The sequence below is a fragment of the Maylandia zebra genome, linkage group LG2 (genome assembly GCF_041146795.1).
Source record: "Maylandia zebra isolate NMK-2024a linkage group LG2, Mzebra_GT3a, whole genome shotgun sequence".
In the NCBI taxonomy this organism is placed as follows: Eukaryota; Metazoa; Chordata; class Actinopteri; order Cichliformes; family Cichlidae; genus Maylandia; species Maylandia zebra.
The window spans coordinates 537033-545939 of NC_135168.1; positions in this window are offsets into that span (position 1 = coordinate 537033).

The following is an 8907-nucleotide window of genomic DNA, read 5'->3' on the forward strand; positions in this document are numbered from 1 at the left end:
ACTGTAAATATGCTGGACTGGTATTTACAGTGATCAGTATTTCATATAGAATTGTGAGCTGAAACTCTGAGCTAGTGCTAAAGTGTCAGCCAGCGTATTGTACCTTTTTTCACAGTGATCGTTCTAGAGTCTGCCATTCCCAGTCCAGGAGCAGCAGTGATGGATGTTTTCCAGATTTGCTCATTCAGTTGATCCCCCGCACCACCCAAACACCTGCAACATGCTCTCCCTTCAATTATCAGTCAGGGTTTATTAGTACAGCAGCCTTTTTACATTTTAGTTCAATTCATACTGTTAAACGTATTACTCATAAACTAAATCAAATAAGACAGACATGAAAATTATATTGACTAAATAACTAATCTGCTGGAGCCACTCGCCTAGCTTGGGAGTCACCGCACCTAGTGCTCCGATCACCGCTGGGACCACTGTTACCTTCACCCTCCACATCCTCTCGAGCTCTTCTCTGAGCCCTTGGTATTTCTCCAGCTTCTCGTGTTCCTTCTTCCTGATATTGCTGTCATTCGGAACCGCTACATCGATCACTACGGCCGTCTTCTTCTGTTTGTCTACCACCACTATGTCCGGTTGGTTAGCCACCACCATTTTGTCCGTCTGTATCTGGAAGTCCCACAGGATCTTAGCTCGGTCATTCTCCACCACCCTTGGGGGAATCTCCCATTTTGACCTCGGGACTTCTAGGTTATACTCGGCACAGATGTTCCTGTACACTATGCCGGCCACTTGGTTATGGCGTTCCATGTATGCCTTGCCTGCTAGCATCTTGCACCCTGCTGTTATGTGCTGGATTGTCTCTGGGGCATCTTTACACAGCCTGCACCTGGGGTCTTGCCTGGTGTGATAGACCCCAGCCTCTATGGATCTTGTGCTCAGAGCTTGTTCTTGTGCTGCCATGATTAGTGCCTCTGTGCTGTCTTTCAGTCCAGCTTTGTCCAGCCACTGGTAGGATTTCTGGATATCAGCCACCCCCTCTATCTGCCGGTGGTACATACCGTGCAGGGGCCTGCCCTTCCATGATGGTTCTCCTCTTGCTCTTCTTTCTTGGGTTTCTGCTGCCTGAAGTATTCATTGAGCATGCAGTCGGTTGGTGCCTGGGTCGGTGCTGACACTCAGCAGTCCCTCCTTCCTTCCGCTTAGCGTTCAGCCTCATTGTGCTGGACTTGGGGTGAAACCCTGCATGCACGGTCAGGAGCTTCCTGGTCTTGATGTCAGTGGCTTCTATCTCCTCCTTTGGCCAGCTTATTATCCCAGCAGGCTACCTGATCACGGGCAGGGCGTACGTGTTGATGGCCCGGATCTTGTTCTTACCGTTCAGCTGACTCCTCAGGACTTGCCTGACCCTCTGCAGGTACTTGGTGGTTGCAGCTTTCCTAGCGGCCAACAGTGGAGAAAGAGCATCTCCTTGGTAGATCCCGCACTTGATGGTGACTTGTGCTATCGACTTGAAGTTGGCCTCTAGTGTTGTACGCCATGTTCCCATTGAGTTCCTGATGAAGGCTCTTAAGGTCCGGTTGATCCTGTACAGGTCCTGTATTACTCCATTGTATTCACATCAGATGATGGATGTATTTCACAACAAAGAGAAAAGAGGAAGAAAAAGGGAGAAGGACAGGGAGAAACGAGAGAATGAACACTCTCCAACCCAAATGTGACCCTTCTGCCCACTCGGCTGCACTATAGTCACAGAACGTGAGCACTACCCACTAGGCAAAGTGTAATTTAAAAGGATGGGGTGACCTTTCCTCTCTTTTTCTTTGGCTTGTTGCAGCTTGATGCGTCCACTGCAAATCCCCTTTCTCTATCTGCCCCCCCCCCCCCCCCCCCCCCCCTTCCTCTTCCACACACCCATGTAACCTCATCCATCAAGCTTCATTGATACTGTTGGATATGTTCAGCATTTGAGTAGAATGAATGTAATGTATATATGCACGGGGGGCGGGAAATGGTGCACTCATTTACACATTTAATGTGTATGTTAAGCTAAAATGTGTATGTGAAGCATATGAAATTAGGAACATTTCCCTTCCAACTACTCTGTGCTGCTGAATATGGCTCAGAAGACACACAGACTGTACACACACTCCTGTTTATGCAACTGATGATATGCCTGCAGGCTTTGGAACAGAATCAATCATGATGGGCAGAAGTCAAGACTACACTTTCCTGTTTCTGTTCTACCACTACACCATCGCACTTCACCAAACATTCGCTGTTTTTTGTTTGGAGTGGCCAGTAAATCATTTTCTTCCCAAAATCAAAATTTGACAAGTCAGTTCCATTTTTGCTTACGGCACGACCCACATGTCCAGTTGTTTGTTCCTAAAAACTCCTCTAAATCATGTGAGGATATTTGCTGCTACCTGTAGCAGGAAATAGTATTTTCTGAGGTTCTTCGTTTAGTGGCAAGACAACATTGGAAAACATCATTAAGGACATTTTTCTAAGAAAAACACTGCTTTCATTAAACCTCAGCTGTAGTTCGAGGATGTCTTCCTTAATTTAGGCATTCGCATCCCTTAATAGCACTTTCATTTACAGCAGTAAAGGACCGTATCACCACTCATTAAACCCAAAATTCAGTCTGTTACGTGCATGTTGGCAGATCTCGGGCACATCCCATAGATGCTTAACTAGCATCTGGGGAATTTGGAGGCCTGGTCAGTGGATTTCACTGTGTGTTGTTGTTTTTTGATCCATTTCTGAGCAGTGCACTTGCACCAGCACAAGTCTTTTTTGTATCTATAACTATTTTTTTTTCGCATAAAGTGACGTCTGCATTAAAATATCAGGATAAGAAACATTTTTAGATACATTTCTGAGTACTGAATAGTTGCAAAACACAGGCTTTTGTATACATTTATATTATCACATTAGTGATAATCAAGTGTTTCTGTGCTTTGTTTCATTAAAATATACATGTTTAGCTGACAGTGGATCTCTCTCTGTGGCCAGGAGCTTATCTGCTACGACGTAGTGATAATGGGGACGGTGTTGGATTATTTTGAGGGTTTTTGCATAGAAAGTCATTTGTTTATTCACTGAAAATATAAGAAAATCAGTAGAGGAGAAAACAAATGCTTTGCAGAGAGTGCAGAAATAAATGCATGGACTCACACGACGTACACTAAAACAGAATAGTCAGAGTATTTTTCAAGGTGTGACCCAGAGATGTACTGAGGTGTACACGGTGAGCAGTAATAGTAGAGACACTTGTGTAGCTTCTGTACTCACCAAATCCGGCAGAACACTTGATAACTAAAGTTGTTGAAGTTTTTGGTGTGTAGTCAGAATCCTTTGGCTCATTATGACATGACAACACCGGCTCAATAGCCAATTAAAATAATGACAAGCACAGACAATATTTTAAAGTACGGCAATGCTAACTGTTCTTGAACACTAGAGAACACTAATATTTGTCAATCATGTTGATCGGAACAAGACTTTAACATTTCATTACCAAGTGCATCGCAGATTGGACCGAACCTTTGAAAGCGGCGTTGAAGTGGCTTTATTCTCAATCTGTAAAACATCCGAGCAGGCAAGAGAAAGAAAAACAAATCAATAAATTCTTGAATATTCAGGAGCCTGTTTACAGTATTTGCATCATTCTGGATTATTAGTTTTAGCAACACAATGTTTTCTTTCTATCCTTCAGTCAGCTGTTGTCACTACGGGGCTTTGTACCTTCTCCTTTACATTCCATTTTGCTATTGTGTCTGTAGTGTGGTAGCATATACGTACGAGTCCATATCGGTCCCCTTCTAACCAACAACAACAAAAAGAGTATATACTAATTGGAGAATTTTTAAATTCTGAATAAAAGCTAGAAAAGGCCACTGTTGGCTGCAGGAAGACTACGTTAGCAGGCTGATGTTATGCCCAGCCATGTGTTTGCATATCTCAAAACTCAGTCATTATGAAAAATTATTTTTTGTAGAAGTTACCAGTTGCCAATGAGGATTAGACTGGGAACAATGAAGTGCATTACACCTCAGTGCACATCTATTCAGAGAATAACTGGTCACTGAACACTGCCAGTTAAACATAGATCATTTGTTGTTGTCCTGCAGAGAAATAAGAGGAACAACGGGGAAAATGGCTCTCTTTCTTTTTGTTTTCCTACATTACCCTCTTTCAATCACCTTCTTTCCTCTACTCCAGAATCTCAGATTTTAATATATTATGAGAAACAAAGTGAAGAAATTTCCAGACACATTACTAGTGATGTGTTGGTCACGAACAAAACGGCTCTTAGAGCCAGAGCCAGATCTTTGACGTGAACGACGCGAGCCGACTCCTCATCCTCGTCTCTCACTCTCTCTCTCTCTCGCACTTTTTCCCGCTTCACTGCACGCGAGCCTTGTGCTTTGCGCTGAGCAGAGGGGGGAGGGGCGGTAGTTACAGTCAGTAGCACAGGAACAGAGCGGGAGGGAGAGAGAGAGAGCAGGGACAACAACGTCACATTAGAAAGGTATAGTAATCACCCACAACTATTTTCAGTTGCAGATGATAAAGGATTCAGAAAGTTTATTCATGCAGGCCCATAAGACAGAGGATGTGCATCTTCTTTTTGTTTTCATATTATAATTTATATTTAATTGTGTTGTCGTTTGCAGTGTTTGTGTTGTTTCACTTTAAATTTGTTTAAAAGGAAAAAGCTGAAAATTTAAATAGTTCAAAGTTTAAATGTAAATAGTTGTTTTTTGTATTATATGATTTATTTATTACATTTTATGTGGAGTGAATAAATAAAAGTATATTTAGTGTGGCCGCTAGAGACAAAGCATGTACAAAACACAACAGAAGTGCTCCAGGATGCTACGGCGCAGTGTTGAGCTTTTGTTACCTCGTGGCTACACAAGCCAGGAAGTACCAATGACCGGATTTGGTGTGTGGTAGTAACAGGTAAATGAACATTTTTTTTAAATTATTTGAATACATATGAGTGCCTGTATATAAATACACAAACCATACACATGCTTTCAATTGTGTAATTTAAGTGATCTAGTAGCTCTGCTTTGGAAGTTCAGTTCAAGCTAGAAATGTGTTTTGGAGTTTGTACGTGTTTTGTCTCTAGGGGCCACCGCATATATTTATATATAAACATATATAAATAAAACCACTTTTTTTACATTAGTAATTCCTTTCATGCATAATTTTATATTGTTGTTAATAATAAATTAATTAAAGCAACAAAATAACCTGAAGAGCCAGTTGGGAGCCGAAAGAGCCGGTTCTCTAAAAAGAGCCGGAAATCCCATCACTACACATTACAACTCTTAAATTATGTTTGGATTTAAAAATAATTAAGCTGAAGAAAGAAAAAAGAGAAACACAGAATTATATTCAAAATGTTTTATGTAAAGGTAACCTGACTTTCCTGACAAACAGATTAAAAATGATAACATTTATTGTATAGTGATGTATTTACAGTCCCTTTGATTTAATTCATTGGAATTATATTCACCCTTTGATTACATTATTCATGTTTTGTTCGTTTTCTTGCTCTTGAGTTTGGGCTGCTCAGCATCATGCTCTGTTCTGTTTGTGCTTTTCTCCCAATCTTCCTTGAAATTTGTCTTTGATTTTAAAAAAAAGTCACCAACATGCATGCAGACACATTTGAACACATTTCCTCCAAGCAATGTCAAGTCATCCTTCATTGTGTATGCTCTACAGCTATCTTTAGGGCATTAGGGTAACTGTGTGTGTGTGTTTCCTCCTTGTCCATCCTATTTCTCAAGAGTGAAGAAAATCAGATAGCATCATTATCATACACCACTATATGTTGGCCAGAATGTTGCTGCTGAAGGTCAATGAATGTAGAGGGTAAGAATAAGAAAAAGATGAGATGTTGAAAAAGGGGGAAAGGACCAATAGAGCCACATATTCAAACAATAAAATACCTATGTGACCAATTGTGTCTTATTCTTGGAGGGATCATGTACCCAATGGGGAACATGGATGACATTTCAGCTGGCACAAAGAAGAACATGACATCCAGCTTCACAGGGTCAGCAATACAATGTAATGGAATGTGGAACTGAATGTGATGGAGGAATATAGCAATAATAGAAGTGGTGTAGGAGCTGTTGCTGAAAGAGCTTGCAAAGAAAAGCGTCTGGACTTCAAGTGTCTTGAAGACGTTTCACCGCTCATCTGAGAAGCTTCTTCAGTTCAGGTGTTGCTCACTCACATGAGCGAAGAATTCAAATCAAATTTATTTCACCTGAAAAATACATATTTCAAAGCAACATGAGTGTTTGCTTATTTCCTAAGACAGATGATGAATGATCAACCGTTTAAGTGGACACACAGTAACAGTTCAATAACACTTGCATTCAGCTAGTTACAACATGCCATACTGTACAGTATTTAGTATTATTTAGTATTTATTTAGTATTTATTTATTTATTGTCATTGTCAAGAACAATGAAATTGCGTTTGGGGCTTCCATACAACCCAAAAAAAAGAAGAAAATAATAAATACCCCTTAAAACCCAAGTGTACATATTTAACCCAGTGTGACTCCAATGCAATAAGACAATCCTTAGCAATAATGTTCGTAGAAATTCAGACAAAGACCTGAGAAACATGACAAAATACAACAATGCAACCCATTCAATATTATTGTACTGTGAGATATGATATCAGATATGATAGTTATCTATTTAAGAAAGAGGGGGGGGGGGGGCAGGAGGGGGAAGAGAATAAAGATATGATGCACCAATGCAGACCAGTTCATTGCTATTAAGAAGTTGGATATGGTTATTGTCCGTGAGAGGGGGGCAGAGAGTTCAGGAGCCTCACAGCCTGTGGATACAGGCTGTTGGCCAGTCTGGATGTTCTGGCCTGTATAGACCTGTACCTTCTCCCTGAGGGCAGCAGATGGAAAAGGTGGCGCGCAGGGTGATGTTGGTCCCGCAGGATACTGTGCACCCTCCTCAGACAGCGAGTGGGGAAGATATTACTGATCTCTGGCAGACTTGTTCCAATAATTCTGCCAGCTTCTTTCACCACCCGCTGGAGTGCTTGCTGGTCGGCCTTGGTGCAGCTGGGGAACCACACTAGAAATCCATACGTCAGAACGCTGCTGATGGCACAGTTGTAGAAGTTCAACATCAGAGATCTGGGAATGTGTGCGCTCCGCAGTCTCCTCAGGTAGTAGAGGCGCTGTTGGGCCTTCCGTACAACTGAGGTGATATGGTTGCCCCAGGACAGGTCCTCGGTCACAGTTACCCCCAAGAATTTAAAACTGCTCACCCTCTCCACCGCCTCACTGCCAATGAAGAGAGGCAGATGGTTGTTATGGCCCCTCTCTACAATGATCTCCTTGGTCTTTTTGGTGTTTAAGACCAAGTTATTGTCGTGGCACCATGACTCTAGTTGTTGCACCTCTGTCCTATAGTTTGTCTCATCATTGTTGGATATAAGTCCGAGCACTGTAGTGTCATCTGCAAACTTAACAATGAGATTGGACGCGCAGGAGGAAATACAGTCATGGGTGAAGAGAGTGTATAGCAGAGGGCTCAGGACACACCCCTGAGGGGCACCGGTGTTGACCACAAGGGTGGAAGAGGTGTTCTTACCCACTCTGACACTCTGTCTACGGTTAGTGAGGAAGTCCACAATCCAGTTGCACAGAGAGGAGTTAAGTCCCAGATGGTGGAGTTTGGGACGGAGTTTGTATGGCCGGATGGTATTAAAAGCCGAGCTGTAGTCTACAAAGAGGAGCCGTGCATAGGTGTTCCTGTGTTCCAAGTGCTTCAGTAATGTGTGCAGCACTGTGGCGATCGCATCCTCGGTTGACCGGTTCTCCCTGTATGCAAACTGGTGCGAGTCCAGGGATGGTGGAAAAGCAGCTCTGATGTGTTTAATGACCAGTCTCTCCAGGCATTTGGCGGGAATGGGGGTGAGTGCCACAGGTCTGAAATCGTTCAGACATGTGACATTTGACTGTTTTGGGATGGGAACGATGGTTGCTGCTTTGAAACAGGATGGTACCAGTGAACAGGACAACGAGGTGTTATATATAGAGGTGAAGACGTCCGCCAGGTCCGCAGCACAGTCTTTTAGCACCCGGCCCAGCACTCCATCCGGCCCGGCCGCCTTCCTGGTGTTAATGCTCCGGAACACACGCCTCAGCTCATGAGTGCTCAGGACCGGAGCAGGGTCGGTTGAGGGGAGAGGGGACAGGACAGGGTCGGTGTTCTCCCTATCAAAACGGGCATAAAAGAGATTTAGATCCTCAGCCAGAGTAGAACTGTCGGCTGAGGGTGATGGTGTTCTTCTTTTGTAGTCCGTGATAGCCCTGATGCCCTCCCAGACCTGCCTTGGGTTTGTGTTGTTCTCAAACCTGGCCTCGATACGCCTCCTGTGCTGCTGCTTGGCAGTCTTGATGCCTCTTCTCAGGTTGGCCCTGGCAGCACTGTATGCCTCCTGGTCCCCGGATTTGAAAGCGTTGTTCCTTGTTCGAATAAGTTGTTGAACTCCGTGTGTCATCCAGGGTGGATTATTAGGGAACACACGGAATCGTTTCCAAGTTGTTACATTGTCCACACAGAAACAGATGTAGTCCAAGTACAGTGTTAACTTGAAATGGTTCCAAGGAGCTGTTCATTTCCTCGTGTTGGATCTGTGTTCCTGAATGAACCAAAAGCTAAAAATGACATCATTCAACCCCAATAACCCAGGGACTGGGAATCCTGGAACCTGTAACTGGATCCTACAGTTTCTTGTGCAGAGAAAGCAGATGGTCAGAGTAGGCAGCACAACATCAACAGACATAATAGTGAGCACAGGATTGTGTTAAAGCCTATTATTGTTCACAATGTTGACAGACAATGCTCTGGAAATTTCAACACCACTTTATAAAGTTTGCTGGTG